Source organism: Marmota marmota, unplaced genomic scaffold (genome assembly GCF_001458135.2).
Source record: "Marmota marmota marmota unplaced genomic scaffold, marMar, whole genome shotgun sequence".
In the NCBI taxonomy this organism is placed as follows: Eukaryota; Metazoa; Chordata; class Mammalia; order Rodentia; family Sciuridae; genus Marmota; species Marmota marmota.
This window is the reverse complement of record NW_026000082.1, coordinates 1,714,774-1,737,577: the sequence shown is the minus strand read 5'-3', so window position 1 is coordinate 1,737,577 and position 22,804 is coordinate 1,714,774. Positions and strand designations below refer to the sequence as shown.

The 22,804-nt window shown below is 40.5% G+C and overlaps 1 long non-coding RNA gene across 1 annotated transcript in view; it reads left to right on the top strand.

Moving 5' to 3' along the window:
* Nucleotides 1-4,262: 4,262 nt before the first annotated feature.
* The window catches only part of LOC107141685, a 32,481-nt gene continuing 13,939 nt past the window's right edge, over nucleotides 4,263-22,804 (top strand). Inside the window, exon 1 of the long non-coding RNA XR_001503457.2 lies at nucleotides 4,263-4,574. This is a non-coding gene — a long non-coding RNA (uncharacterized LOC107141685). The remainder of the gene's footprint in view (nucleotides 4,575-22,804) is intronic.

Sequence of the window (22,804 nt, the reverse complement as noted above, 5' to 3'; positions counted from 1 at the left end):
AAAGGGTTAGTAATGTTTTGCATACTAAAGTGAGAAGAGTTTCCACTTTGCATCAGAATTATGAAAGGGGACTGCTGGGGAAGGATACCCTAGTGGAGCAGGACTGGGCTGGGGGGAGAAATCCTGGCCCCAACAGCCATGATCTGAGGCTACAACAGTGCAGAGAGATGTTCCTTTGGGAATGATGGCCTAAGGACTTTTGAGAACAAGTGTGCCTAGTAATAATGTTGTTTGTGGAGCAATGGTGGTATCCCTAGCAATTTCAGTCAGCCTTCTCGCCACTGTGACCAAAAGACTTGACAAGAACAATTAAAGGAGGGAAAGCTTATTTTGAGGCACACAGTTTCAAGGGGTCTTAGTCCATAGATAGCCAGCTCCATTGCTCTGAGCCCAAGGCAAGGTAGAACATCATGGCAGAAGAGTGAGGTGGAGGAAACTGGCTCAGGACATCGCACCAGGAAGAAGAGAGAACCTAAGCTCAGCTCACAAAATATATACCTCACAGTCATGCTCCCAGGGACCAGTCTCCTCTAGCCATGCCCTATGTGCCTATAGTTACTGCTCAGTTAATCCCTGTCAGGGAATTAATGCATTGAACAGGTTAAGACTCTCATAACCCAATCATTTTACCTCTAAACTTTCTTGCAGTGTACAACAATCAGCTTTTGGGGGACACTTTATATATAATCCATAACACCACCTTTTCCCCATTGCCTTTCCTTCTCTTGCCACAGACTTTCACTAGAAGCCTGGATTATATACTGTTGCTTACTCTGTTGTTCTGTGATATAGAGAAGGTAGGAAGATCGCATGTAAAGAGAATGGTTACATGTTGTGGGTAATGGGGGGTAAGAGAGAAGAGGAAAGCTTTGGTGGCATCAAGATGGACCATTAAGAGATGAGTGAAAGAGTAAACCATCCCAAAATCCTCAGAAGTGTTGATTGGGAAGGACTTTGAGACTCAAGCCAGATACACAAACACACACACACACACACACACACACACCTATGTGTTGTGTGTGTATACACATATACATCTTGGTAGACTTTGGAACACTGAGGTAGGTATCCTTGGGTTTTATGGGTATATTATTAGCCAACACTTTGCTACTTTTAAGAATTTGTGACTGTCATGAATTATTAAATTATTATGTGTAAAAATATTGCTTAAGAATTTAACAAAATTCACAGCAGCACTATTTGTAAAAGCTCAAACTGAGTGCAAATGCTCAGCAGTATAACTGATAAATAGATGGTAGACTTTTTGTGTCATAGAATACTATACAGCAATAAGAACGAACCAACTACAAACATATGCAAGGTATGAACAAAGAAAATCACAAAGTTAAAGTAGAAGTAAAGACAGTTTTATTTGGGTGCAAAACAGATTTGCAAGTCAGGAAAATACAGGTTCAACCAGAGACTGAGCACTTTTTCAGGGATGATGCACCTGGTCTATTATGGCAGTGAGGAGTGGGTCCACAAAACAGCAGAGTTGAGGCAAGTTTGACAAATGAAAACTGATATAAATCAGAATGATTATTAATTTTGTAAGTCAACTGGAATGTCCAGGTCAGGAGGCAAACAGGCCACTCAGGTATTTCTCAAACCTGGAAAGGTATTGTTAGATTTCAGAACTTTGTTTCTTCTAGGAGATTCAGTTCCTGAGGTGATATGTACATGGCACTCTCTCCCCTATTAGTGAATCTCTAGGGTTCAGAAAAGGATTTTTGCACTCTTTTTGACCATCTGAAAGCCATTTTAACTTTTAAAGTTCTGAATCTCACAAACATAATGTGGCATGGAAGAAATCAGATCCAAATAAGTATGTATTACATGATTTACATTTATATATAGTCCAAAATATATAGGCAAAACTAATCCATTCTGTTAGAAGTCAGAAAAGCATATTCTCAGAGCCACTGTAATAGTAGGAGAATATGAAAGGGGCTATAGGAATGCTGAAATGTTCTTTTTCTTGATCTAGTGCTGGTTACATAGCAGTTTGTGAAAGTTATATAAAGTTGTACACTTACAGTATGGATGCCTTTCTCTCTCTATATATATGATGTACCTCAACAAAAAAATAACAACAAAAAACCTACTTTGTTTTTTAATCACATAATTATGCCTACAGAAGCTTTAAAAACTTGCAGACATGAGATTCTACTCAATTCAGCACACATTGTGGAGGATTACCATAGGAGACAGCCCACAGGATCCACATACAGGAGTCTGTGATGCAGTAATTCTGAATCACTGACCCATGGAGGGGAGGCATCAGCCCTGATCCTGAGGCCTAAGTCAGGGACAGACATGCACAAATCAATGGCAGTAGGATTCTGGCCATATTCCTGATTATGCTAACTCTGACCACTTGTTCAAACATTGTATTACGAGTTATAAATGGGTCTGGGGTTGTGGCTCAGTGGTATAGTCCTTGCCTGGCATTCATGAGGCACTGGGTTCACACAACAGCACTGCATATAAACAAACAAACAAACAAACAAATAAAAAAAATAAAAATAAAGGTATTGTGTCCATTTTAATTAAAAATACAATATTTTTTTAAAAAGAGTTATAAATGGTAGCAAGACTGAAAAGGAATAAACAAGTTATTACTTGCAATCTGCATCCTTATTTACTTAGAAACTCCAAGAGACTATAAACTATTAGAAAAACTACAATCAAGAAGAGAATCAAGATGGCAGACTAGAGGAAGGCTGCATTTCTTATCACTACGTGACTGGGATTCAAGCAGCGGGGAATATTGCTTTTCTCTTTGTGAGGTGGGTGAAAGAGCGATTGAACTAAAATTCAATATTGGACAGTCAGTCTTAGAGATTCAGAAATTTGGGTACACTAAACATAGAAAAAAAGAGTACATTGGAACCAAGCTGGTCAGCAGCAGTAGCGGTACTGGTTCAGCACAGAGGAAGAGAGAACGGCAGAGAGATACAACAGTTTAGTACATAAGATCTTGAGATCAGAAAAGCAACCTGCCCTTAGCTGATCCAGAGGTTGTACCCTACGCTGGCATGTGAAAAGTGCACTGTGTTTCCCAATTGGCCACAGAGAGCTAAGGCAGGAGCCATCTTGAGACAGCCACACTGCAGTTGCTGCTGTGGGAGCTGGGAGAGCTGACAAAAACAGCTACATGGTCCTGATAAATGCCTGCCCATGACCTAGGCTGTGCTTAGTAGAATGAAAGTGAAAGAGGCACAGGGGATATTTTACCCATGGGGATTCAAGTTGGAAAAGCCAGTTGGGCTTCCCACTTTGAGTCTGACTGCTCATAAGACCAGCTTAAGTGGGTAGAGAATTTGGACAGGTAGGCGTGAGTACACTCGGGCACTATGCCTGGGAAGCCAGGAAAGACTGTGTTCATGGGCAGCAGAGGGGGTGAAAGATTGGCTGATTGCCTGCCGCCAATGAGTAGAATCCTAGGGAGACTCCTGAGATCCAGACTCCCAGTAGAGAGTGTCAACTGCCAGTTCCCAAGGGTGTTGATTTAATCTCTCCAGAGCTATAACCACCCAACAAAGCCCCTGAGGCCTGATTAGACCTAAGGCCCTCTGGGGGTACTCCACTCCTAGAATTCTGTAGTGGCCCCACCCTGGGAGTGCATGGCCCTGGTCTATACAGACAAAACTGACTACTTCCCATCCCATCCAGCCTCACACTGGTGAGAAGGGATGTAGTGGCACCTCCTTTCTCCACAGAAAAGTCTTAACTGGGCGTCTCCAGAAATCTTCACCATGGTTGATTTTAGAACTGTCAGCAAAAGAGTGTCTACAAAAGAGTTCAATGTAGATGAACTTCCAATTTTCGTGTTACCCTGTTTTACTTGGCCACTGGCCAGGAAGAAATCAGCACTCCAGGTGCTGGACACCCCCTTACTAGTTTCTCACAAACATATTCAGTATAGTAGTTTGTAGAAATGTGTAAACAAGGCATCTGGCCTTGAGCTGGGCTTCACAGAGATGTCTACATTTCTAAGATAAGAGAAGTTACCAATTGGGCTCCATGGTAACAGCTGGCAGGGGGAGGAAAGAAAGGGGAGAAGAAGCTCTCCCCTTCTCAGATGTTGTCCTTGAAGGGTTAACTTGCCCAGAACAGTGAAAGAAAAAGCTGCTTTTATGTGAACTTTTGCAGACTGTGAACTTCTGAGCCCCTCCCCTTAGATGCTGGGTATAAAACTCTGAAACTACCTGAACTCGGGGTTCAGGGGATTGATTGATTACAACAAAAACTGTGCTCTCTGAACCTGGCTGCAGCCAAATAAAACTTTTTCCTGCTATCTTCAGTGCTTTGCCTTGTCTGTCCCTACAACATTTTGGAGACCCAGATGGGACGGAGGAGGTAAGAATGGCTGTTCTGCCTCTCTTGTGTCTGGGGACCAGCTTCCCGGGAGCGGTGGGGGACAGTGTTTCCCCTTAGCACTCACAGGCAAATCTTGGTCTGAAGGAGAGGCCACTCACCCGGCGCCCTGGAGCTGCCAACCCGGAGCACAATGGAACCCACAAGGATCAGGAACCAGAATTAGGGTTTCGGAGCACCGCCCATCTGAACAGGTAGGACCCAGGTCCATTTGTTTTTGCAGCCCACCTGACTTCCCCTTCGAGGCCTAAGCAGGTGGAAGAGAGACTTGATCAACCTTTGTTGGGTCCCAAGTACCCTCGAAAGTGGTTGGAACTGAAATGGACCCGGGGAGTCGCCCGAGTAGTCTCTGTTCGGGGTCAGCGAGCGAGCGGAGGGGAAACCGTTACTCCCCTTTTGTTTGGTTTGGAATTGTTGGAATTTGGGCGGTATAGAAATTTTGTTTTGACCATGTCTGTGTGAAAGTGTGTGAATGAGACCGACCAAGGGAAGGGTTCCGATCCAACCCGAGGGCTGAAGCAAGTGCGGAGTCCTGATCCATGTTTCCGATCCATGGTTCCGATCCACGGTCCCGATCCACGGTTCCAATCCACAGTTCCGTGGCACCGCATACAGTCTACAGTGGAATTTCACCAACCAACATCAAGATGAAAGCTCCAGGTCCAGGGTTGATACCGACCCGCAAGGCTAAGAGGGCCCTAAGTCCCCGCGAGGGGAACTGAACCAATTCTTATATTGATTGCTGGCAAGAGATAGTACAGAAACAGCCCTCTTGGTTGAGAGCCTATCTAAGTGGGCATTACAAGCTGATGTTAGCAGGGAGCATAGCGGTCTCTAAGACCCAGCGGAAAGCAGTTAGACAAAGAACCTGACAGAGAAAAGATCGGAAGGGAAACAGTTTTCTCTGGGAGCCGGAAGAGGATCCACCACCTTATGTGCCACTCTGCCCAACTTTGCCAAGACCACTGCCCCTCAGCCCCCTCGTCCTCAGAGGCAACAAATGATGGCCCCCAATACTGGCTGGACATCCTCTGTGATGTCCTCAGAGCCAATGGTTTCCTAGAACCAGAGACTCTTTCACCTCCCAAGATTAAAGTGGGAGATTTGTCCCAAGACCCAGAGCCACAACCCAGATGAGAGCTCTCCAGATGCCCCTACAAGGGACTAAAGGACATGATCATGTTGACCACAAAGAAAACATCTGAGGGAGACAAGGCAGTTTTGTGTACTAGCCTTGCACCACCATTGAGCTCATAAGTTGGAAAAATCATACTCCCTCCTACACAGAGAAACCCTGGGCCATGACTGTCTGATGCAGCCCATTATCCAGATCTGATCCATGGTTCCGATCCACAGTTCCAATCCACAGTTCCAATCCACGGTTCCGTGGTACCTCATACGGTCTATGGTGGAATTTCACCGTAGGATGGGGTCCCAATGAAGAAGAAAATATAAAGATATGTCAAGAAGCCCTCATAGGAAGTCTAAGAGAAAAGGAAAAAGAGAACAAAACAAACTGTGCCCAAGAGTTAGAAGGAATCGGAGCCAGCCCTGAGCCCTAGCCTAAGGCGAGCGCATCTGCAGACAAACAGAGCCCAGATAAGCCTCCCGCTGCTCCAGCATCTCCCTCTTGCACCCTCACACCCTCCATAGCCCTGAACATTCCTCTCAGCCCCACATCTGCCTCGGTCCCTTTGCCCTATGAAACTGGCAGCAAAGATCAAAAGAGATGTGCCAGACTGACTCAGAGCCAAGTGTCTGGGCCACCGCTGCCGCCACCCCTCTCCCTGCCCAGAGGTGACACACGGAGGAGGGATACCATTGCGTAGCAGCTGCAATGCAAGTTTGTCAGAAAAGAGATGCAGAGGCTCAAACCACAGGTGATCAGTGCAGCCTTTGTGGGACAGGTTCAGAGTAACATTTGCCAAAAATTACAAAAACTAGAGGGCTTTACTGAGAAGTGTGTCAATGAACTGATTAACCACAGTTTTTATTAATTGAGACCCAGAGGCTCAAAGAAAGGCAGGCCAAAAATATAAAAAGGAGGATGGATCTCCTTATAGCTGCCCTCACCACAAACCCAGCGGTCACTCAAAGGTGTGTGGGGGGGTCTCACTAGAACAAAGTCAACGGTCCAAATGTTTATGGGGGGGGGGGGAAACGTGGCCAGACACAAAGGGAAGCCTCCAGTGGCCTAGGCAGGCAAGCTCCCACTGCCATGCTCAAAAGCAAGACTTGAACAAAGAAGGAGCAAATGTTTCCCCCCAGCCTTTGGCTCCAGCCCCTCTTTTCAGTTTCTTCCTACTTGCTCAAAGTTGATTATTGACAAAATGGCAGGGGTTCAATAGACACACAGAGCTGTATCTGATCCATGGGACCCAGGGCCTCAGGAGGGCTCAGCTGCTGCAAGCCCAAGAACACACTGGGAATAAGTTCATGTTAACAGCCAATAGTGGGCCTTAGGGTGCACACTCCAAAAGGACATGCCACCTCGGCTCCAAGCCACATGCTTTGAGCCACCAGCAGGAAGGGCCACAGAGCCCCAAGCACCCAGGCATAGTGAAAAAAAAAAACACAAGTGGGACAGCTGCTATATACAATTAGAGCAGGCTTCCACCTGACAAGAGGAGAAAGCCACGCAGACAAAGAGGAACACCTAGGTGGACACAACATGGCTGCCACACCGGGACCTGTAGGAAACCTGCACAGGACCTTCACGGGACCTGCCCTTCAACCTCTGCAGACAGCCCACGGTGAGATTTACAAAGGTGTCTTTTATACAAATGATGTCCCAGGTCATCAATATCTGCTAAGATTTACATTAGATTTAAGAGTTGAAGAATCCCAGCAGCCAAGATCCTGCATTGGGAGATAACAATAAAAATTCCTGCATCTTAAAGCGCCAGAGGCTCTGTGAATGCTTCTCTTCCCTAAATGACAGCTCCTCCTAGGGGCTAGAGTACACCATCTTTGGGATAGCACTGGACTCTGACTTAAAAGCCCACATCTATCAAGAAAAAGTCAAATACTTTGGTTACCATCTGACTCAGCAACAGAACAGACAACAGCAACTGAACCTCAAAAGAAACAGGAGATCTGCTCAATTCCAGTCCCTTCAATCTGCCATCAGACTAGAGAATTCTTGGGTTTAGCCATATACGGATCCCCAACTTTCAGTTATGGTAAAACCCCTCTATAAAGCCACAAAGTGGGGAGAATGGGATCCTCTAATATGGAGGCCAACTAAGCAAAAGGCCTTTGAGGACATTAAACAAGCACTCCCAGCATACCTGGACTAGGGCTCCCTGACCTTAGGGAAAACTTTTCAGGTTCACAAAGCTTTTCTTTCTGTACACCCACAGACAGTCTGGAGTGACTGTAGTAGTCTTGGCTCAGGGACATGGACATCTATCCAAACAGCTGGGCTCTGTAGCCCAAGGCTGGTCACCTTGTTTACAGGCCCTTGCCAGTCACAGATCTTCTGATGTTGAAAGCTGATAAACTGGCTATGGGACAAAAATTGTTTTTCAGGGCTCCTCATTCAGTTTTGACATTGTTAGAGTACAAAGAGCAATATTGATTGACTAATGAGAGATTGGTCAATACCAGGACATGTTATGTGAAAACCCCCATATCCATGTTGAAGTCGTCCAGACTTTAAGCCCAGCAACTTTGCTGCCCATTGGACCTGGACAACCTGATCACAACTGTATTGAAGTCATGGATGAAGTGTTCTCCAGTACCAGACCTGACAGACCAGCCCCTCAGGGACCCTTATGTGGAGTACTTCACAGATGGAAGCAGTTTTATAAAAGATGGGGTATGTTTTGCTGGATATGGAGTAGTCACTCTGGACTTAGCTGTTGAGGCAGAACCTCTGTCTCAGGGAACTTCAACACTAAAAGCAAAACTTATTGCTTTGACTCGAGCACCTCGGTACATAGCAGGAGCCTATGTGAATATTTACACAGACTCAAAATGTGCATTCACTACCCTTCATGTTTATGTAAGAAAAAGGGGCTAATTAACTCTGGAGAAAAAGCATAATGTATGGGCAAGAAATTCTTAAACTTTCATATGCAGTGTGGGCTTTCAGAAAGGTTGCGATTATACATTGCCAAGGTCATCAAAAGGGAAACACTGGTTGCTCAGGGCAACCGGAGAGCTGACAGAGAGGCCAGGTTAGCTGCCTACAAGAAATAGGAAGAAAATCCAGTCCCAGGTTTAAATGCTGCCCTTCTACCTGGCAAACCATCTAACAGAATGGGAGCCAACATATTCCCAATATGAAAGTAAGTGGTTTAAGACTGAATTAGAACATTTTCTCCCAGGTGGATGGTAGAGATTTTCTGATGGCCACAGAGCTATCCTGGAGATTCTAGCCCCACTGTCTTTATCAGACAGTTCCACAGGAGAACACATGTTGGACATATAGCACTTGAGACAGTTCTGAGTCAACATTTCTATGTCCCCTGGCTCTCAAGCATCACCTGGATGATCTTAAACAATGTGAGGTTTGTGCTCGCAACAATCCTTGTTAGGGGCCAAAGCTTCCACCAGGAATCCAAACTGTAGGAGGAGGACCTTTTGAAGACTTGGAAGTAGACTTCACTGAACTACCATGCTCATGGGGCTATAAATAACTTTTGATTTTTGTGTGTTCATACTCTGACTGGGTGGAAACCTTTCCCACCAGCACTGAAAAGGCTAGGGAGATAACCAGGATGCTTCTCTGGGAAATTATTCCCAGATTTGGTATCCCAATAATTATTGGCTCAGACAATGGGCCAGCTTTTGGGCAGAAGTGATACAGTTACTAACCAAGAGTTTAAATATCAGATGGAAATTACATACTGCCTATAGGCTACAGAGTTCTGATAAAGTTGAAAGGATGAACAGGACTTTAAGGCTCAATTGGGTAAGGTGTGTCAGGGGACTTACATTGTGATGAACTTCTCCCTATTACACTGTTGAGGATTAGATCCATTCCCATTAGGAGGACTGGACTCTCTCCTTATGAGATAATGTATGGGAGGCCCCCTCTCTTATTAGGGGACTACAGGGAGACTTAAAAGAGATAGGAGAATTAACCCTGAGATGACAGCTTCAGGCTCTCAACCAATGGGTTAAAGAAAGATTGCCAGTAAATTTGACCACAGGTGCATACTCCTTCAAGCCTGGAGATAGAGTCTGGGTCAAAAAATGGAATATTCAACCTCTGAACTTCTTTGGAAGGGCCATTCACTATTATATCCACCCCATTGCAGTACATGTTGCAGAGATAGGTCCCGGATTCATTACACTAGACTCAAGCTTGCAGCTGTGGACTGGGAGTACACTCCAGACACTGCTATGCCCTTGGGGGAAAAAAAGGAGCACTGGAGAATCTTGAGGATCAGGAGAACAGCCCTGCTCCAGTCATTCCAGAAGCTGACTGGTCTATGCACGGCTGAAGCTTGAGAGTACGGCCCTGTTTCAGCCATACTGGAGGGACTGGCTGATCAATGCATGGTGAAAGATAAACTTCCCACCAGGACTAATGAACTTTTTCAACCTCTAAGATAGTTCTTATACTGTAATGTATTGCCACCCTTGCTTCTAGATATATTCATAGTTCTCTGTTTGGGTTTTGCTACTGGTTTTATAACAGTAACTCCTACTGACCTGACTCTGGTAACAAAATTTTTATCTTTCTCATATAAGTTTTTTAGGATTTGTTTGGTGTTATTATTTGGCTTTGTTAATTTATGCTGTTTAAACTATGCTAACCAAAATGTTAGTCTATTATTTAGCTTGGTTTCCATTGATAACATTAAGGGGTTCTGCCCTGTTCCTATTCCAACGGTGGAGAACATGTGAACCACATGTCTGTCCAATCCACTATAACCAAGAGGTGGTATTTAGGACCTGTCGCACCAGAGGATTGCTATAAATGGATGACTGTTTGGAAAGAAAAAAAGAGGTTCATTGGGAAGGAACTTGATCTAGGAGGTCACCAATCTTGGGGTGAAGGTAACTGGCCACCCCAGAGGATTATTGCCACTTATGGTCCTGCTACCTGGGCACAAAATGGCAATTCGGGCAATAGAACTCCTATTTACATGCTAAACAGAATTATTCACTTACAAGCTGTATTAGAGATTATTATCAACCAGACTGCCACAGCCTTTGAACTCCTAGCCACACAACAGACTGAGATGAGAGTGGCTAACTATCAAAGCTGCTTGGCATTAGATTATCTACTTGCTGAGGAAAGAAAAATATGTGGCGAGTTCAACAGCTCAAATTGTTGCATCCAAATGAATGACAATAGACAAACAGTTAAGGATATAGCCAACAACATAAGAAACCTAGCCCATGTGCTGGTAAATACCTAGAAGGGCATTAAAGTTTGGGTCCCAAACACTTTTGGGAGATGGTTTTCAACTCTTGGTAGATTTAAAAGCTTAATTGGTATAGTGGGTATTCTGCTATTAACCTGTTTATTGCTCCCATGTTTGGCTCCACTGTGCATTAAAACTATTAGGTCCACTATGGAAGCTGCTGTTGAAAGGACGACAACAACTAAGGTTTTGGCATTATATAAAGCTTTAAGCCTAGATGATGATAATGATGCTCTTAAATTTAAAGAATTAAATTATGGGGAGTATCTTTAAAGGGGAGAATTGTAGTGGCACCCTCTTTCTCCACAGAAAAGTCTTAACTGGGCTTCTCCAGAAATCTTCACCATGGTTGATTTTAGAACTGTCAGCAAAATAGTCTTTACAAAAGAGTTCAATGTAGATAAACTTCCAATTTTCATGTTGCCCTGTCTTACTTGGACACTGGCCAGGAAGAAATCAGCACTCCAGGTGCTGGACACCCCCTTACTAGTTTCTCACAAACATGTATCCAGTATAGTAGTTTGTAAAAATGTGTAAACAAGGCCTCTGCCCTTGAGCTTGGCTTCACAGAGATGACTACATTTCTAAGATAAGAGAAGTTACCAATTGGGCTCTATGGTAACAGCTGGCAGAGGGAGGAAAGAAAGGGGAGAAGAAGCTCTCCCCTTCTCAGGTATTGTCCTTGAAGGGTTAACTTGCCCAGAACAATGAAAGAAAAGGCTGCTCTTATGTGAACTTCTGCTTTTATGTGAACCTGGCTGCAGCCAAATAAAACTGTTTCCTGCTATCTTCAGTGCCTTGCTTCGTGTGTCCCTACAACAGGAAAGCTGAGAAATTTTGAACTCCAACTGACAACTTGGAGAGCAACACAAAAATCAGAACGGTTTAAGAACCATTGGCCCTTACTCTCATGTCAGCTCAAGAAGAAACAAAAAGAGACAGTTATAGACAGTGAATCTATATTTTCATTGACTACTTTGACCACCTCAGTGGAAACAATTCCTTGATTTTTCATTAAGAATCCTTTTTCTGGGGCTGGAATTGTGGCTCAGTGGTAGAACGCTCACCTAGCATGTGTGAGGCCCTTGGTTCGATTCTCAGCACGACATAAAAATAAAAGGTATTGTGTCCAACTACAACTAAAAAATAATATAATAAAAAAGAATCCTTTTTCTTTTTTTTCCCTTTTTCTTCTTTGTGTGTTTGTGTGTATGTGTTGTACTGATTGGTTCATATATATGTATATGTGTGTATGTGGGGGGGTGTGTATACACATATTTGTTTCTTTTTTTCTCACTTGTAAGTTTTTAAAATGTATTTATTTTTCCTTGCCTATTTCTCTTGTCTTTTGAAGGTTAGGATTTTTGATTAGTATATTTTAGTTTTGTTTTGTATTTTTTATTTGTCTATTTCTCTTGTTTCTCTTTCTCTCTTTTCTTCTGCTTAAAAGCCAAATTCTATTCTCTCTTCCTTTAATTTTTTACTTCTATTTTTCTCCTTCTTCCTTATAACCATCATATTCTATTTCTCTTATGCATTTTCTCTGTTCACTTTTTGAAATTGTAAACTCTTTTCTACATTCCTATCACATTTTCTTTGCTCTTAATTAGCTGTATTCTTATCATCTTTTAGCACTAATTGGTTTATGTAATCCTTGCCCCCCCACCATTAATGCTTTTGCAATTCTTACTGCTATAGATGACATAGTTCACACCTGTTGTTTGATTTAATGCAAGATATATTTCATACTTACTTATTGTTTTTGCTTGTGGAAATAGTTGACCCCAACATTTCTGTTTTTTAATGGCAGTTAACATTGTAGATGTCATAGTAGGAACCAAGTATTTAGTTTAATGCTATATATTGTTTGCATTGGTTGTTGTTATTATTTGTTTCCCCCTAGTCGTTGAGGTACTGGAAACCTATAGGGACACTACAAGTTCACAGGGTAGAGACTCTACTGCTGAACTAAACTTAACCAGTAGACAGCTTACCTTGGTCCACACACAAATTTAATGACACACAATCTTCAGCTACACTTTAATACAAAGAATAGAAGCGACAAAAAAGTCAAACTACCTTCCTATCACATTTTCTTGTGACCAGTTCCCAAGTAGAAACAGCTAAGTGTGGGCCCCTAGGTCTCACCTCCATTGCTATAGCAGAAATAGGATGAAATAACACAAAGACTGTGGACATCACATCTATGAGGGGAATCTCAATCCAGATCACTCTAGGACACTTTAGCAACGGAAGACTGTGCACTAAAGAGGTAAAGTACTCCAATTCAATTTCTTTCTTCTATGTTTGGTAAATGGATGAAAATGAAGAATCTCATGCTAAGTGAAATTAGCCAAACTCGGAAACTCAAAGGTTGAATGTTTTCTCTCTCACATGGAAGCTGGAGTAAAATAAAGGAAAGTGGGAGGATAAGCACAAAGAACCAATCAAATACAAATTAATAGACCAGTGAAAGGTAGTCTAAAATAATAGGGGAAGGAGAAAGGCAGAGAGGGAGGAGGATGGGAGCAGGGGAAAAGGGAGGGAAAAAGGGATGTTATGAACTGAAACCAATTTCCATGCATGTATGAATTTGGATGAATCCAACTACTAAGTATAATGATAAAGCTCTAATGTGTTCAACATCTCTAGTAATTAAAGAAATGCAAATCAAAATTACTCTAAGATTTCATCTCACTCCAGTCAGAATGGCAGTTATCAAGAATACAAACAACAATAAGTGTTGGCGAGGATGTAGGGAAAAGGCACACTCATACATTGCTGATGGGATAAATTGGTGCAAATTGGTGCAACCAATCTGGAAAGCAGTATGGAGATTCCTTAAAAAACTTGGAATGGAACCACCATTTGACCCAGCTATCCCACTGCTTGGTCTGTACCCAAAGGACTTAAAATCAGCATACTATAGTGATGCAGCCATATCAGTGTTCATAGCAGCTCAATTTACAATTGCTAAACTGTGGAACCAACTTAGATGCCCTTCAATAGATGAATGGACAAAGAAACTGTGGTAACATATACACAATGGAATATTACTCAGCATTAAAAGAGAATAAAATTATGGCATTTGCAGGTAAATGGATGGAGCTGGAGAATATCATGCTATGCGAAATAAGCCAATCTCAAAAAACCAGGAGCCAAATATTTTCTCTGATAAGTGGATGCTAATCCATAATGAGGGGAGCATGGGACAAGTGCAGGAACTTTGGATAGGGCAAAGGGAGGTCAGGAGGGAGTAAAGGGAAAGAAAATATGGTGGAATGAGATGGACATCCTTACCTTAGGTACATGTATGATTGCATGAATGGTGACTCTACTCCATGTACAACCAGAGAAGTGAAAAATTCAGCTCCATTTGTGTACAATGAATCAAAGAGCCTTCTTCTGTCATGAATAACTGATTAGAACTGATAAATAAATTTTAAAAATACCAATAAGTAAATAAAGAAATATTAAGGGATAAAATTGTAAGCACTCAATAAATGTTGAAAAAATGATAAAATAAATTAGTTTTGGAAAGGGCTATGTCTTACTCTTTTTTGTTTGTTTTGTTATCCTTACTTCATATACTACCTAGAATAGTGTCTGGCACATAGCAGGGACTCAAAGAAAATACTGAAAGGAAGAATACAAAGGGAGGAGAGGAGAACAGAAAGGGATGAATAACTTTATTTAAGTGAGAGATGTAACACTGGGTCAAAAAACTGCTATACATTTTTAATTCTTTTATTCTATCACAATTTTTTGCTTTTACATCTTGCTTTAATTGTTATCATAATATGTGTCTATATAGTCATTTATAGTTTACAGAGCTATTTCATTTACATGATTACATGTGGTTCAGGCAACATAAAAAGCAGGAGCATTTTGAGGCTCCCTGAGGTTAAGGCACTTTCCTTGAAGGAGAAATAACATGACTGTTAAACTGTTTTCTAACTTCAATGGTAGTGACCTGTCTATTTAGTGCCAACCTAAATGGACAGCAAGCTATATGTGTGGATTATCGACTAATATCCTAACTGGGACACTTTTAGGAGTAAAAGTAGGTTTCATTTACTCCAAGGCAATAGGTGTAAATTAAGACCCTCCTGGGCACCCTGGAGGTGTTGTTACCTTACCTATGGATAAAAACTGATATAAAGCTGATATAAATTAACAAAGGTCAGAAAGTCATTTTCTGTGCTATGGATATTATAAAAGCTATTCCTGGTGTGGTGTGTGTGTGTGTGTGCGTGTGCGTGTGTGTGTGTGTGTTGTTTTGGGAATTGAACCAAGTGTTTAATGTTTCATCCTAAGCAAATGTTTCACCACTGAGAAACCTAGGGGTTTGTTTTTGTAAAAGGAATGTTACATGCTTAGAGTTTGGTTAATATAATATATGTGGAGCAAAGTTGCTGGTATCTTTCTTCCTTTTGTCCATCTAAACCCAAATGGCATTTCAGGTTTATGTGTCTACTATAGTGTAAGATATCACTGTGCGATGGCTGTAATCCCATCTTCCTTCTTCAAGTATTTTATAATGTGAAGATAATAAGTGGGTCTTTAGGTAAACTGCTTACCGAATCAACCATTACTTATTTTTCTATATAGCTTTTGGTATTTACATTAACTAAAGAATTTTCTTTAATTATAAATTTTGCAGTGTATTAATAATTTTAAGTAAAGATCTCTAACCTGTAAAGATATTGAATAGTTTTATTTGCTTGCTTTTTGGTGCTGGGGATCTGCACTCAGGACTTGTGCATGCTAGGCATGTGCTTTACCACTGAGCTACACCTCCAGTCCATTAACTTAAAAAGGAAGATTTAATCAATTGTTTGATTACATTTTCAATTAACCTAACTTTAACAGATAAAAGTCTCTTAACATTATAAAAACATAAATGATTATGCAGACTTCATACAATGTGATCATCTTGGTGAATGTTCCATGTAAGCTTGAGAAGAATATGTATTCTGCTGTTGTTGGATAAAATAGTTTATGGATATCAATTATGTTCAGTTAGTTGATGGTGTTGTTGAGTTCAACTATATTCTTAATGAATCTATAACTTCTGGATCTCTCCATTTCTGACAAAGGAGTATTGAAGTGCTCAATGATAATAGTGCATTGATTTATTTTTCTTTGCAGTTTATCAAGTTTTTTCCTAACATATTTTGATGTTTTGTTGTTAGGCACATACATGATAAGGATGGATATGTCTTCTTGGAGAGTTGACCTCTTTATTGCTATTTAATATCCCTGTTTTTCGATGAGAACTTTACTTTGAATTCTGCTCTTAATAAAATTAATACAACTACTCCCATTTTTTTGATTATTGTTATCATGCTATACTTTTATCAATTTACTTTTAGCCCATATTTGTCTTTATATTTCAAGTGGGTTTCTTATAGAGAGCATATAGTTAGGTCTGGTTTTTTGATTCACTCCAGCAATCTGTGTCATCTGTCTAGTGCATCTGGACAATTGATACTCAAAGTGAATATTGACATAGTTGGATTAACATCTACTGTATTTGTTACCATTTTCTATTTGTTGTCCTTGTTCTTGTTTTTGTTTTTGTCTTCCACTCCTTTTCTGCCTTTTGTGGTTTTGAGTATTTTAGACACACACATGTTAAGGATTGATATGTTTCCTTGGAAAATCGACTTCTTTGTTGCTGTTTAATAGCCCTCTGAAAAAAACATGGGAACAGAGATTTAAAATATCTTTAATGGACTCATTAGTAGACTTGACATGGCTAAAAAAAGACTGTCTGAAGTAATTCTATTTTCTCTCAGTAGCATTCTTCCTCCTCCTCTTCTCTTCTTCTGTTTTATTTGTTTACTGATTACTTCAAAATTTGCAATATAAACTTACAAATCCAAACCCACTTTCAAATAGCACTGCACTGCTTCATGGGTAGTGTGAGTACCTTGTAATACCAAAATAACCTTATTCCTCCATCCTATCCCTGTTATCAGTACTGTCATTCATATCACTTCTATCTAAGTATACATACCATATATATACACAAGATATATACCTAACCATACATAACCAAATAAGTCATTGCTATTATTATGTTGAATTTGTTATCTGTTAGGTCAATAAAAAATAAAAATAAACATTTTAATATTAACTTCACTTATTCACCTCCTGGCATTTATATCATACAATATGTTAGACCTTTATAATTGTCCAATTCCTGAATCATCTCTTCTATTTTTTCTAGTCTTCATTCTCTTTGCAGTCTCAGCTTGGGAAGTTTTTATTGATTGATCCTCAAGCTCAGAGAGTCTTTCCTCATCCATGTCCAGTCTAATAATATGTTCACTAAAGGCATTCTCCATATCTTTTTCCTCTCTTGCATTTCTTTAGGTTCTTTCTTCTTTGCTTAAGTTGCCCATTTGTTCTTACATACTATCTACTTTATCCCTTAGAGCTTTTCACATATTAATCATGGTTATATTAAATTACTTATCAGATACTTCAGTATTTCTGCCATTTCTGGTTCTGATACTTGCTCTTTTCTCTTCAAGTTGTGATTCTGTCTTTTAGTATGCCTTGTATGTTTTCTTGCTATCTGGGCATGATGTGCTGGGTAAAAGGAAGTGTTATAAATATTGCCTTTAGTAATATGGTGGTAAAGTATAGGGGAGGAGAAGCCTTCTACAGTTCTATGACTAGTTTTGTCTTTTAGTAAGCCTGTGCCTCTGGACTGAACTGCACAAGTGTTTCTCAGCCTTTTCTCTTGCTTTGATGAATCAGGAAGACGAGATGGGGCTAGAGTTGGGTATTTTTATTCCTCCAGGTCAGTTAGACTCTGATAAAACCCTAGCAGGTTAGGCTTTGGTTAGTTAATTTCCTCTGAAGACAGACCTTGTTAAGAAAAACAGTGCTCTGGTATATTTCAAAATGGTTCCTTTCCTTCCCTCCAGGCCTCATCAGAAACATGAGGGGATTTTCATCCAACATGTACTGTGAGAACCTGGTCAAGCTTCTAGATCTAAAACACTAAAAGGCATGAGAGTCCTCCTATGATTTGATCCCCCTGGAATTTGTCATTCTCAGTCTTGTATACACTGATCCTCTAGCAACTTATCAATTCTAGTTCAAGTTTTCCTATTCCAGCACTAGTTCCTTCTGTGTGTTGTGATTCTCTGTTGCCTATATGCCCCCAATTGGGGGTGGGGGCAATGGTTACCTGTGACATTCCTTCTCATTGATCTAAAAATTGTTGTGGAATTTTCCATTTGTTCAGCACTTTACTTATTATTAGGATGGAATGGCAACTTCTAAATTCCTCACATGCATAATTAGAAACTGAACATGACCAACACCTTCTATGAGCTATGTAGACATATTTAACCACCCACATGGCTGACCTTAGTTTCTAGTTCTTTGAGAGGTTTGCCTTGTATTTCATGGCCCAAGGAGTCCACTATAAATCATGTTTTTAGCATAGACCACACAGCAAGTTGGTAGACACCCATTCTGACTCATATTCTTAGCATAGACTATCAGCATGGCAAAAAACCTCCAGATCAACAAAGGGACATTTCAAGAGCTTAGAGGTGACCTCCCAAGAAACAGATAAAGCATCAAACATTTCTTTGGAAAAGATTAATCCATGACTTGCCAATGATCCTGAGCAATTTTTTTCATGTGCTTTTTGGCTATTTGTATATCGTTGGATATGTCTATTCAGATTCTTTGCCCATTTTTAAATTGGGTTGTTTGTTTTTTCATTACTGAGTTGTTAGAGTGAGTTCTTTATATATTCCAGATGCAAGTCCTTTATCAGATTAAGATTTGCAAATAGTTTCTCCCATTGTGTTTCTAATTGTTTTTTCACTTTGTCAGTGGTGTCCATGGATGCATAAAAGTTGAATTTTGATGAAGTCCAATTTTGTCTTTTTCTCTGATTGGTTGTGCTTTTTAAACTATAAGTTTAAGTTCTTTGGCAGGTGAGGATTCTAGTTATTTCTTTCATCTCAAGTAAGCTTTGTCAGTTATGTCTTTCAAGAAATTTATTTCATCTACATTGTCAAATATGTTAGCTTAGAATTGCTTGTAGAATCCCTTATTACCTGTTTAAAGCTTGTGGAATGTAGAGTGATATCTTCTTTTTACTCCTTTTTAAAAACACTGTTCAAAGGTTTATCAGTTTTTTTGTAATAAACTTATTTAATAATTTTCTTTTCATTCCAAATAAGTGTGTTTGTTTTTAAATTTTATACATAACAACTTTCTTTCATTACTAACAGTATAGCAGACTTTAAAATATAAATAACTTATATAGTTTTAAAATTGAAGTTGATGGTGACATTTATACTTAATCTGAGTGACTCTCAGATAAATATGTATATTTAATTTTCTGTTCTAATTTTTTATATATGACATCAAAATGCATTACAATTCATATTACACATATAGAGCAATTTTTTAAATATCTCTGTATACAAAGTATATTCATACCATTCGTAAGACTCTCATATTTTTATCTTATAAAATATTACTTCAAATATTTTTTTCTGTTCCCTTCTTTCTTCTCCTTCTGTTATTCTCAAACTGGTGTTACCCTTCTGTAAGTGTCCTTCAGTTCTTGGATGCTTGTACCATTTTTTTCCCAGTCTCTCATCTCTTTGTTTTTCAATTTTGGAAGCTTCTATTGACACTTGTGCAATCCCACCAGTTCTTATGTTCAGTCTACTGATGAGTCTATCAAATGTGTTCTTCATTTCTTGTAGTAAGACACAACTAATAGGTAGAGGGAGCTGATGTAAATATTCCTTTAGTGTGAAATTTATGCTTATCTGCTTAGAAGTTCAGCATATATTCCTGCTCCTCCCCTAGGGTGGAATTTTTTTTTTTTTTTGTTCTACCTACTCCTGGCCCCAAGGATAAAAGACTTGCTCTACTTGCCCTGGATGGTGAAGTTTGCTAAGATGCTGGCATACAGAAAATCACCTGGAGAGTTGCAGGTAATACTTGCTAAGAAGCCAGCAAGGGCACTACTAAAATCTTTCGGGAAGTTAACCTCTGGGAGCTGCCTGCTAGAGTGCTGCTAAGACTTGCTGGGAAGCCACCTATGGATGTCACTGAAATGTACATGGAACTGCCCCCCTGGGATGAATGTTGGCCAAACTCATTAGAAAGCTTCCCCTTGAGGTACCATCGAAACTTAGTGGGAAAGCACCTCTTGCCTGTCTTACATGCTGCTGACAGCTGTGTGTGACAAAACAAGGGAAAAAGACAAAGAAAAGGAAAGAAAGAAAAGGACGGAAAGAAGGAAGGAAGGAAGGAGAAAAGAAAAAGAGGAAAAAAGTACTCAAATCAGAAAAGTGAAGCCCCCTCTTTCTGCCTTATCTTTCTAGTACCCACTACTGACAAAACTTGGTATTGCACAGCAAAAGAAGAAATGTTCCCCAAATCCAGCTCTGCTATCACAGCTCAAGGCAAAGAAAGGTGAAGAGAGCTGAAAGGCTATCTGTGAAGAACTGGCACAACTTCCTGTTACACATAGAATATATTCCAATTCATTTTGCCAAGATCTACAATTATCTACCCTCTGTATGATTCTTTAACCTATTCAGTGGGCAGCTCTGTATCATTCCCATTGTTCAAGTCATTTCCGTGTTATTTTTACACCCTAGGCTCATCTTACTCAAGAGTGTTTGACCTTGGGATAGTCCCTCCCCAAGCCTTTGTATAGTTAACTCTATTGATATTTTGGTTTTTGTTAAATGCCATTCATTTCTTGGACTTCACTGACCACATAATCTAAAATAGAGTCAGTGTCTCTCATACCTGCTGCTGCTTTCCTGTTCAGTTTTCTTCATTCTACTTATCACTGAATTGTCTTTGTTTTGTTTTGCTTTGTTTTGTTTTTTAAACTGTGTCCCCCTATCTACATAATGTAAGTCAAACAAGAGTCTGGACCTAATTCATATTACACATCAGCAATGAGAAGAGTGAAGATTCACCTCAGGTCTTCCCAATCAGGGTGCATCTGATTGTCATTGCTCTCTACATCTGCCTCCCTGTGTCCTAAAAAGAGTGCATCTTTGTACTTGATGTAGTGAATTTCTAAAATAAACTAGCCTGACTTTGATCTATATTCCCTCTAAATTGCATGTCATCTCTTTTTTCTTTCACAGGGCATAGCTTTGGCATAGATACCAACCCACTCACACATTCACTCCCACTTCCAAATAGTACTATGTTTGATATCTTTTAGAGAAGAAATTATTAGAGAAAGGAGTCATGGAACTCTTCACAGAAAAGCTTACCTTTGGAACACTTTGGAAGAGTAGAAATTTGCTGGGGAAAATAAATACACATAGGATGGATAAAGACACCCAGATCTTGTTTTCAAATACTACTCTCCAATGAAATAAATAGGCTTCCCAGGAAAAATGGTTCATTCCAGCACTGGGGCAGAAAACATAAAAATAAGCCCAAAGTACCAGAAAGCAAGCAAAAAAAAAGAAGAAAAAGAAAAGAAAAAGAAAAAGAAAAAAAGCCAAACAAAACAAAACAAACCTCACACAAGGGTAGAGGTATGTTAAAGAGAAGCAGAAGCTAAAGGAAAGAAAAACTTGGGCAACAAAAATCAAAAAAGTAGTATGGGATTATGATCTAAAGTATACAATAAATATCCACAAGTCTATCTCTACTGATACAAGTAAATGTTTGAACAAATAAACAGGAAAGAATGAAGGAGTCCCCCATACAGAAGAATTCCAAATAATTTCTATGGATAGTCTGTCCTCAAGGAGATGGAGCACAACTTCCCAGTCCTTAAGTGTGGGTTGCACATGATGACTCCCTTTAAATGGTACAGTATAGGGAGGGGGAATAAGACAGTGGAGAAACCTGACAAACACCCCCTCACCCAGGGGATCAGATCAGCAATCTGTATTCCCGATATGAAGTGATGACAATGTCATTTTCTCTCTGTGGTCTCTCTTGCCCAAGCTCATAACCTAGTCTAATCATGGAAAAAAAAATTCCCAATTGAGGGGCAATCTGTAAAATACTAGACCAGTACTCCTCAAATCTGTTATGGTTGTAGGAAACAAAGAAAGCCTGAGAAACTCTAATAGCCCAGAGGAGACTAAGGAGACACCATGACTAAATGTAATGTGATATCCTGGATGGAATCTTAAGAACAGAAAGAGGACATTAGGTGGGAAAATATAAATAACAAAGGAAATGTGAATGAAGTATGGATGTTAGTTAATAATCACGTGTTAATATTGGTTTACAATCGTCACAAGTAAACCATATGTTTTTGTCAGCTTTTAGCTACTGTGACAAAAATACCTGACAAGAACAACTTAGAGGTGAAAAGTTCATTTGGGATTCATGGTTTCAGAGGTCTCAGTCCATAGATGGCTGATTCCATTGCTCTGGGCAGCGCATAATGGGGGAAAGGCCCAGGGGAGGAAAGATGCTCAACTCATGGTGGGTCAGGAAATGAGGGTGGGATGGGGTTGTTCCAGGACATGCCCCCGGTGATCTGCCTATTGCAATCATGCCCTAACTAGGTACAGTTACCATCCACTCAGTGCATTCAAATGAGGGCAGACCAATTAAGTTATATCTCTGAAAATGTCGCGACCCCTCGCCGGCAAGGGAAACACGACACAGGATTCTTCTTTCAACAGTTTATTCAGGCCTTGAGTCATGTATCATTCTTCTAGCGCCCGCGCCCGCCACGCCCAAGCACAGCTTAATAAAGCCCCCCGCATCCCAATCCTAAGCCGCCACGTGGATCTCTCTCATAGGGTGGTAAGGGATTGCGCGCCAACTCTCCATAAAAGGAGTTGTTTATCACAGGCCACAGTGGAAGCCGGCGCCATCTTCTAATGGCGGCCACGGTCTATAAGAATGGCTTACCACAGTTCCCCCTTCTATTTTATATAACAATGCAGGCGAAAGTAGAGGTCCTATCCCACTGTGCAGAAGTGGCTGCAATGTATGGTTCAGTCCCAAGGAGGAGCCTTCCCCAGACCTGATCCCATATCAGCCGA